A 9,410-nucleotide genomic window follows, 5' to 3' on the forward strand; every position below is an offset into this window, starting at 1 on the left:
TTTTTTTTGTCCTCATCTCACCAGTAAACACTTGTGGGTCTTATGAAGCCGCTTAGACGATCAATGGAGGAGGAAGCCCACGGCTTACCACACATGTTTCCGTTGGTTAACCAGTCCCTTGTTTTGTATGGGTAACTGGTGTAATCATTGGACAAAGGTATTTAGTCGTAGATTATGACCCCAGTTCATAAAGGGATGCCAAAGGTTAGTAGACGCGTCACCTACCCCATCGTATTCCAGATGAGCCATGGCGAAGGAAACCTTAAGCCAGTCTTCTCTGTTGGGTGGTTGATGATCCTTCCATCTCTTACATATTTCCCTTCGTGCAAGCAGAACCAAGTATAACAATAAACCTCGTTGCTGTTGTGACGCCTTAATACAGAATAGGCCATCATCACCAAAGAAAATCAGTGACATGTTAACCTCAATGATAGAATTAAACACATCTTTGAGAGTGTCTCCGATTTCCTTCCAGAAGGTCTTAATTTCTGAGCACTCAAAAAATATATGTAGGTCGTTTGCTAGAGGAAGCTTGCACCTATGGCATTTCGGAGTTGGTGCTGGAGCAAATTTCGCGATTCTAGCTGGTGTGTAATAAAGTCTATTGATAACAAAAAAGTGGTTCTTTTTTAGAGCTGCAGGTTTGATAAATTTATACAGCAGCTTCAGTGATGGCTCAAACAGTGCTTCAATTGTTGACTCAAAGGGGGACTGCTCCCATATTTTAATCGATGAGGGTGTTTCTGGGTCTACGGCTTCAAGGGCTAAGTTGTACCAGACTGATACCTCTTTTTTTAATACCTGGGCAGAGTGGCACAACCTTTCTACCTCCCAGTTTCCGTTTACTTGCTCTTTCTCTGCCTCATACCACGAGGCAATCTGTAGGTATTTAAACCTGGAGAAACCTGTGCCGATCCTGGCCCTCAAAACCTCCCATGGAAGGACCCCCTCAGTGTCCACCAGTTCCGACCAGATTGTGATTCCAGCCCTCTTTATAGGTAAGGCCAGCCCGTCCTTTAGACAATGAGGTGTCCCCGGGGAATCCCAAATGGGGGCATGGTGTGAATAATACCCTATCCCCCATGTAGTTCTTACTTTAAGCCAAAGAACTAGAGCTGCCCTTAAAACCTTCAAGCGTACTTTTTTGAAGTACTTTGTAGCACCAAACTTATGCAAAAATGCATCTACTCTTCCTCCCTCTTCTACCGTTCGTGTCATTTCATACAGCAGTTTCCCCCACGCCGAGTCTTCAGGGCTCATCAGTAGCGAACGGATAGCTTTAAACTGGAAGGCCACTGCATTACAAGCTTATATCCGGGAGTGCCAAACCCCCCTTAGCGAGTCTACGCCTAAGTTTTTTCCAAGATAATCTGGTACCCTTATCTCCCCAGATAAAACTCCCAATCTTACTCTGAACTTTGCTTATTAAGTTTTGGGGAAAGGAGATAGGAATAGCAGAGAAGACATAGGAGGGCTTGGGGAGAATGATCATCTTCACCAGATTAACTTTCCCGTATATGGTCAAAGGGAGGTTCCTCCATCTGGAGAAGAGACGATCGATTTCCTTAGTTACTCTGGACAGATTTACAGAGGGGACTCTGGCCAACTCTTTGACTATGTAAATATCCAAATATTTTAGTTCTAATGAGTCAACTCCTCCCCATTGTTCGACATTCCAGCCCATCACCTCCGTCTTAGATTTGTTTACCAGGTAACCTGACAATGCCCCAAATTCCTCCATAATGGACTCTAAACGGGAAAGGGCGGCACCAGGGTTGTTCGTGAATACAGTCAGGTCATCAGCATACAGTGCTCATTTGCAACTGTAGGATTGAGATTTGAAGGGATGAATGTTATCATCTAGCCTGATGGCTTGGGCTAGTGGTTCAATATAAAAATTGAACAAAAGTGGAGAAATCGGGCAACCCTGCCGTGTCCCTCTCTGAATGCTAAAACCTGGTGTGAGTATCCCGTTCAGTAGGATACGAGCAGATGAACCTTGATAGCAGTTTCTCAGAGTTTGGATGAAAATAGGACCAAACCCTAATGTTGCCAATACCTCCCATAAGTAGACCCAGCAAACTCTGTCGAATGCTTTGGCCGCATCCAAGGCTATTATAGCCAAAGGGTCAGATCTTGTAATGGCCAGATCAATGTTACCTATCATTAACTGAGTTTGCTCTTGGATCTGCCTGCCTTCTACAAACCCCTTTTGGTCTGGACGGACCAGCTTGGGGACCAGCTTCGCCAATCTCCCTGCCAATACGCCCATAAAGATCTTATAATCGGCGTTAAGCAGAGAGATAGGACGATAAGAGTCAGCGCTTAATGGGTCTTTACCTGGTTTAAGAATCAAGACTATAGTTGCCTCTTTCCAAGACTCTGGGACCCTACCGGCAGGACTATAGACCGCGTTAAAAATGGAGCACAAGGCGGGGGTCAGTTCTTCTGCCAGAAGTTTGTAGACTTCATTTGGGAGTGAGTCTGTACCGGCAGCTTTTTTGTTCTTGCTTTTATTAATTTGCCCACTTATCTCTTCCATCCTGATGGGGGCCTCTAGTTCCTTTCTACATTCCTCTGTTATGGAGGGAAGAGATTTAGTGCTTAACCATGCTTGAATTGAGCATGGGGAGGGCTCCAAATCCTCTTTATACAGATCTGAAAAGAGGGAAAGTAAGCAGGATTGGAGGTCTTCAAATCTGCTTGAAGTCTCCCCCGCGCTGTTTATTGTAAGTCTATTGATGTTATTTTTTACTCTATCTGTTCTAGCTTTCCAGGCGAGTAGAGCCCCTGCTTTTTCGCCATACTCAAAATTCTGCATGTTCCTTACGTGCCATTGTGCCCTGCACTTTGAATCTAACTTCCCTCTGTATTCCCGTCTTTCATCTTCCAGATCTTTTAAGACTTGGGGTAGTTGCTCCAAATCTCCCGGGGGAAGTCTGTTCCTATCCCTCTCCAACTGACTTATTTTTGCCTCAGCCGATTTTAGGGCGCTAGCTTCAATTCTGTTTTTAAAACAGATGAGGCTATGAAGGTTACCTCTCAAGTTAGCCTTGTACGCGTCCCAAATAAAATCCCATGACGTTGATTCCCCATTTAACTCAAAGAAGTCAATAGAGGAAAGCTTAACAGCCTTAATAATCTCTTGATCAGACAGCATCGCTCTATTTAGTGTCCATCTTGGTTGTAATGCCGTCCCCTTAGCTCTATAGACAATCTGAATTGGCGCATGATCAGAAAGGTGACTAGGTTTAACTAATATATCTTCGATGTCATTGAGGGATGTTGAATCTGCCAGGACGTAATCTATTCGGGAAGAATGACCGTATTTTTTGCTATAGAACGTAAATTCTCGTAAATCACCTTTCTTTGCCCTCCAGACGTCTGCCAAGTCTACGTCCTTTAATAAGTTAATAAAGGCTCGACGTGATTTTGGGGCACCGATGTAATAGCTCAGGTTGGATCTATCCCTAACAGGGTCGAGGAGAAGGTTAAAGTCACCACCGATAACAAAGGGAGGTGTTGCCAAGGTTAAAATCGACTGAAGTTTACCGATGTAGGAGGGGTCATCAGTGTTAGGTCCGTAGTATGACACACAGGTTAAATTAGTATCATCAACGGACAGATTGGCCACTAGCCACCTCCCGGATGTATCAGTCTGGCAATTTGATATGGAGCAGTGTAGGCCCTTTTTGACCAAAATTGCCACCCCTCTATTGTGGGCTGACTGCTGAGAGGTACAAAAACAATCTATCCAGGAAGCCCTGGAAAAAAGGAGGGAGCTTTCCATTTGACTCAGATGGGTCTCCTGTAAGATGCAGACCTGGGCCGAAGAAAGCTCAAGATGTTTTAAAATCAACCTTTGCCTATGGGGACACCTTAACCCATTGACATTCCAGGAAGTGAAAATGAGCCTTCTCCCCGTATTACGATTACAGGCCATTACTTTGGATCAAGCCTACAGACCAACCGTTCCCAAGACCAATATTTGATGTGAGATGAGATTCATTTTTTTTATTTTTTACCCACTGCTCCCCACCCGTGCTCACCCTCCCACCCTTTGCCCAACCCCCCCTGTGCCTCCCTCCACCTTGAGGAACCCTCCCTTCCAATAGGCAAGCCTATTCGACCCCCCCCCCCCCGGACTAAGAAGAAAGAAGTGTTTCAAATGCCTTATATCTGCTTAGTAGGACTAACTTGAACCACATTAAGCCACATTGAGGATTTATTATTTTTAACCCTCTTATTTTACTTCTACCTAAGTTACATACCGAAGACCTATTTCCCTATACTACTTTTGATCCTCTCTATTAAAGCGTCCGCTTCTTCTCCAGTTTTAATTTGGTGCATCTGGTTATTCCACATTACACGGAGAAGGGCGGGAAACTTCAATTGAACCTTAGCTCCAATGCCTTTCAGCTCCTCCATTCTTTTCCCCAGCTCCCACTGCCTTGAAGCTGTCGCATGAGATATATCAGATCTTATTTGGAAGGAAAAAGGAGTAGACCCCCTGAAGTTAATGGAACCCACTTTAAGAGCGGAGGACAAAATCAATTCCTTTATTGAGTAGGTCAAAAAATTAATCAGTATTTTCCTCGGCTTTGACTTAGCTGGGTTCCTCCTAAAGGGATCTCTGTGTATTCTCTGAATGTCATGGACAAGATCAATCTCTGGTGCACCTATCAGGACAGTCTCTTTTAGAAGAGAAATGATAAACCCCTTTAAATCGGCACCCTGGCAGGGCTTCTGGAACATTCAGGATTCTTAGATTGTTCCGGCGGGAATAATTTTCCAAGCGTTCTAAGTCCTCCCTAAGGTCCTTATTCTGAGCTGTTACTTTAGCCAGCTCCTCAGCTGTTGAGTTAATAGAATCTTTTATTTTCGGGATCTCCAGCTCTATTGCGTCAGCTCGTAGTGAGACCTCATCCAATCTGTTGGAGAGGACCTCGCAAGAAGCTTGAATAGCTGCCTGATTAGTCTCTGAGAAAATAAATCTTTTGGATAGCTCTGCTTTGTTCATCTCGGACACCCTGAATCTATTCGACATTTCCTCTTTGATACCGAATCTGCATTTACTGATACAGGACCCAAGGCCGAAGCTGTACTCATCCTATCAAAGCCATCTGGTAGAGTCTTTCCAACTGACGGGGAAGAGACAGCAGAGCTAGGGTCCCCATCCTGAGAGGTCTCTTCCCCTCCTGTCTGGGCTCCTTGCGAGGGGGAGTATCTATTAGTGAGAGGTATGCCGGAGAACACCTCTGCTGGAATCAACTCATGTGTAGAAGCACCCCCCCTTTCCACAGGAAGCCCAGCGACCGGAACCAAACCAGACTCAATCGTTTTCAGGCGAGTGCTAACTAAGACAGTAGAAGTAGAGGGGACAGAGGCAGAGGCAGAGGCGCTGGTACTCGAACTTGAAGACATAACCTTGTAGTATGTTTTAAGGGAGGGGGTTACTCTGACCCTTCTCCGTTTTGCCCTTCTGTTTTACTTCAGAAATTACTGGGGGAGGACGAAAGGAATAACCAGGCTTATCGGTGCTCGAGGTGCAGATCACTCTTGTCCGGAGGGTATACCTGTTTACCTTATGTATATCACCCTTTCTTCCCTCCTGTTTCCTAAACCCGCCCGGACCGACCCCCGACTCCGAGCCTACATCCATGCCATCCTCAATCAGGTGTGGAGTTGCTTTTAAAAATACTGATCCACATGAGTTACAGTCAAGAAAATCAGACTCCACTTTATCAAGGTATCCCCCAAGCTTGGCACAGACCTTACCTCGGAGAGTAAAGAATGAAAAGCACCGACTTACTACCTGCGGAAAGCTTCTCAAATTGTCGTGACCCCCACCAGCCTGAAAGTCGGAGGTAGCTTGCTGGAGAATAGGGACGGAGACGCCACCAATCTGAATGTAGCTGGTTCTGTCACTGCCTCCAGCGGCCCGGAACTGATCTCTTCGCCAATACGACGCAGCCGCCTCCTCCCAGCGCCAACTCCGTGATGCTCGAGCGTTCGCCGACTCCAGCGCTCGTGTCTGTGCCTGCACCGGTGGGGGCTCCAGGCGCGTACCCAGTGCAAGCAGGCAACAAGGGCCTCCTGCACCTCCAAGTCGAGCAAAAACTGGGGGCATTACTCTGAAGGTATAATAAAATTTTAGGGGGAAGAACTAGACAGGCATAATTAGAGCGAATGCAGACGTTCTACACTGTCCAGGGGGAGAGAGGAGCCGCGGCCGTTTACCTAGCGGCCGCCATGTTCCTCCTCAATCCAAGTATTGGGATTTGTGACTCCACCCTCTTTTGCCAATAAAATATCAATTGTTTTATCTGTATAAAGAATGAAGCCATTGTTGTAGTGGGTTTTAAATTGTTTTTATGCACTGTACTACACTTATATGATATTTTTTTTATATCGAATAAAGTTACTACAACAACAATAAAATATCAAGGGCAAGTCGATTTTGCATTACCATAGCACGCATGGCAACCATTTCAGTATTTACCAATAAGAATCCTCCAGCGGTGCTTGTTGACAAGCGATCCACTACTGTTGAAAGTTTTCTAATTTTGTTTGCATTCAGAGATATTCCCACTGTGGGTATCAGTGCTCCAAAAATGTCACCCACAATTTCAGTCCAAGATTCTCTCTTACTACGTGCTAAATAACTACCTAAACTATGTACACCATCTTCTCCTCTATCCATGTGAAAAATCTTTGGAAAAACCAGGTCAACATAACATGTGCCATACCAATGGTCTGGCAAGCGATAATATGCCATGTTCCCACAGATAAAATACAGTCCTGGAAAGACTGGATCTCTTCCACCTTTAAATCCCCATCCTCCCATGATTCGATATGTATCATGGCACTCACTATTCCATAGAAAATAATTGTCATACGCCGTCTGATTCCTTCTTATATACAATTTCCCTTTCTGAGGCCAATCTAAAGCCATTGTTGGACTTGTTTCCCCTCTTAAATGTTTCTCCGTTTCTACATCCCAAACTGTTTTCTCCACTTTCCCTTCTGAAACCTTCCTTTGCATTTTCAATCTCCTTTCTTCAACCATATCCAAAAATGTCTTCTCCTCTTTCTTTAAACTGCAAGTCAGGTTATTTCAAAATATTTATTCTAAGGTTAGTTCATTTGTCTCTAAGGAAAATTCACCTAATACCTTTGCAGGTTTTACCTTGTTTAGTTTGTTAATTGCTGGTACTTGTGAAAATATAGTATCTACGTCTGAAAAATAATACTCTAATTTACCCGTTTGATAAAATAAACTAGCTATTACACTACATGTTATTCCATATGTTACAGGAAGGTGATGATAAGTCACTCCTTCAGATAAAGATGCAGGTAATTGCATACATACGTAGCAATCCCTTACGTCCATTGTTTTTACATATTCATACAACAATTTTGAAAACACATTGTTAGAAAAATCTGTTATTGACCTGTCTTTATGTAAATAATTTTTATCTATTCTAGTTGGAATTACCTTTTGAACTTTCCCTATATTAGTTATGTTATCACTATGTCCTTCTAATGTATCTACAGTAACTTTAAATGAAATTAGTAGAGCAAGAATACTCCAAAGAAGCATTAATAATCCTGTACAACAACAACACACTTTGCACCATCTTCTAAGGAAGGTACATCTACCTTTGCTACTTTCTATGTTTGCCATCTTTCTAAATGACATGTGTCTTTTGACTTAGCCTCTTCTACTTCACAACTAGTTTCTAACCCAAGGCTTCTAAGCACCTACGTGGTTCTACCAGTTTTTGTATTTTTCAGTATTTTATTGTTTTCCCATCAGTAACTTCTTTATCTCATTCAGTTTGGCATCTCATCATCTTTCACTTTCCTCTCGTTTTCAGCATACAGGTTGTCCTGAACATCCGCTTCTTCTCCAATATCGGACAAGATAACTCTCAGGATTTCCGATTCTTCGTCTTCCTCAACCACTTCCGGTACAACCACCTCAGGATTTCCTTGGCTATCTGCCTCTTCTTTCACTTCAGGCAGGGCCACATATGTCCATTCTCGTGATTTATACTTCTGGTTAGGTTTTCTTGTTCGTTTGTTTTCCTTTGACTACTGTCTGTTCTTCTTCTTTCGATTTTTCCTGACTCGTTACTTCATTCACCTGTTCAGCTCTTGGCGAATTTACACGTGTCAGTCGATATCTCAGTCTCTTTATTTTGTTTGGCCACACCTCGTCTTTTGCCGCTCTTTTCAATTTACTCCCTTTATCATTCTTTTCAGTTCTCCAAGCTCTCTTTCTCAGAACTCGGCCTTCTGGTATTTCATCTTCGCTTTCCTCAGACTCTGTTTCAACTTGCTTTTTACCTTCAACGAGTTCTTTTTCCACCTTTTGTTTTCCCTACTTCTGTCCCTCCTTGAATCTCCGTCACGCAATCTTCCTGCTGACTACTTGTCCCTGCTTCTAACTGGATGTTGGAGTCCCCGTCACCTCCTCGGGGGTCTTCCGCAATGATCTTTCCCTCTCTCTCTGTATCTGGCACCTGTCCATCTAAAGGTGTTGTTTCAGGTGGAATTTCTCTCAATCTTTTATCTGGCACTTGCTTCTCACAGATTTCTTTATTGTCTCTCCACTGTCCTTTTCTTTGTTCTTCCTTTGTTCCTTCTTGGATGAATAGGCTCTTTGTTCTGTCTCTGAGTCTGAACTGGATTCAGAAATCTGTAACCTTTTCCTCAGGGAGTTACTTCTGGGGACCAAAGTTAACCTTGGCTCTGTCTCCCCCCTTTCAGAGTTTTCTGCTTCTTTATCTTTTGGCTCTCCGTCATCTGACTCAGTACTGGATTCTGACTCATCAAAATACTCCTTTTCTTTGCAATCAACTGGATTTGGAATTCTCAAAGTATGACTTGCATGGATCCAGTTCTTCAATCCAGCACACTTCACAGCTGTTGTTGTAGTCAAGATGACTTGCCTTGGTTTTCCCTACCTGGGAACCAAACAGTTTCTTCTTCTGTGTACTTTTATCCTTACCCAGTCCCCTGGGCTTAGATCATGAGCTGGCTTCTTTTCAAGAGTGGTGGCATCCGCTCCAACCTGATGAAACACAGAATGAACTGTGTCAGCCAGGCTTTTACAGTATTCCAATACCATGTCATCAGTTATTGTCATCAGCTTGTTGACTGGTATAGATACATGTCTCATTGCGCGTCCCATGAGGATCTCATGAGGACTCAAACCAGTAGTTCTGTCTGGTATTGATCTAATAGTCATGAGTACCAGAGGCAAGACATCGGACCATTTCAAACCTGTGGCTAAACACATTTTCCCTATTCTGTTTTTGATAGTACCATTGATTCGTTCTACTACACCAGAAGCTTCTGGTCGGTAGGCACAATGCAGTTTTTGTCGTACATTCAATGCTTCA

Source organism: Triturus cristatus, chromosome 6, assembly GCF_964204655.1.
Source record: "Triturus cristatus chromosome 6, aTriCri1.1, whole genome shotgun sequence".
Classification (NCBI taxonomy): Eukaryota; Metazoa; Chordata; class Amphibia; order Caudata; family Salamandridae; genus Triturus; species Triturus cristatus.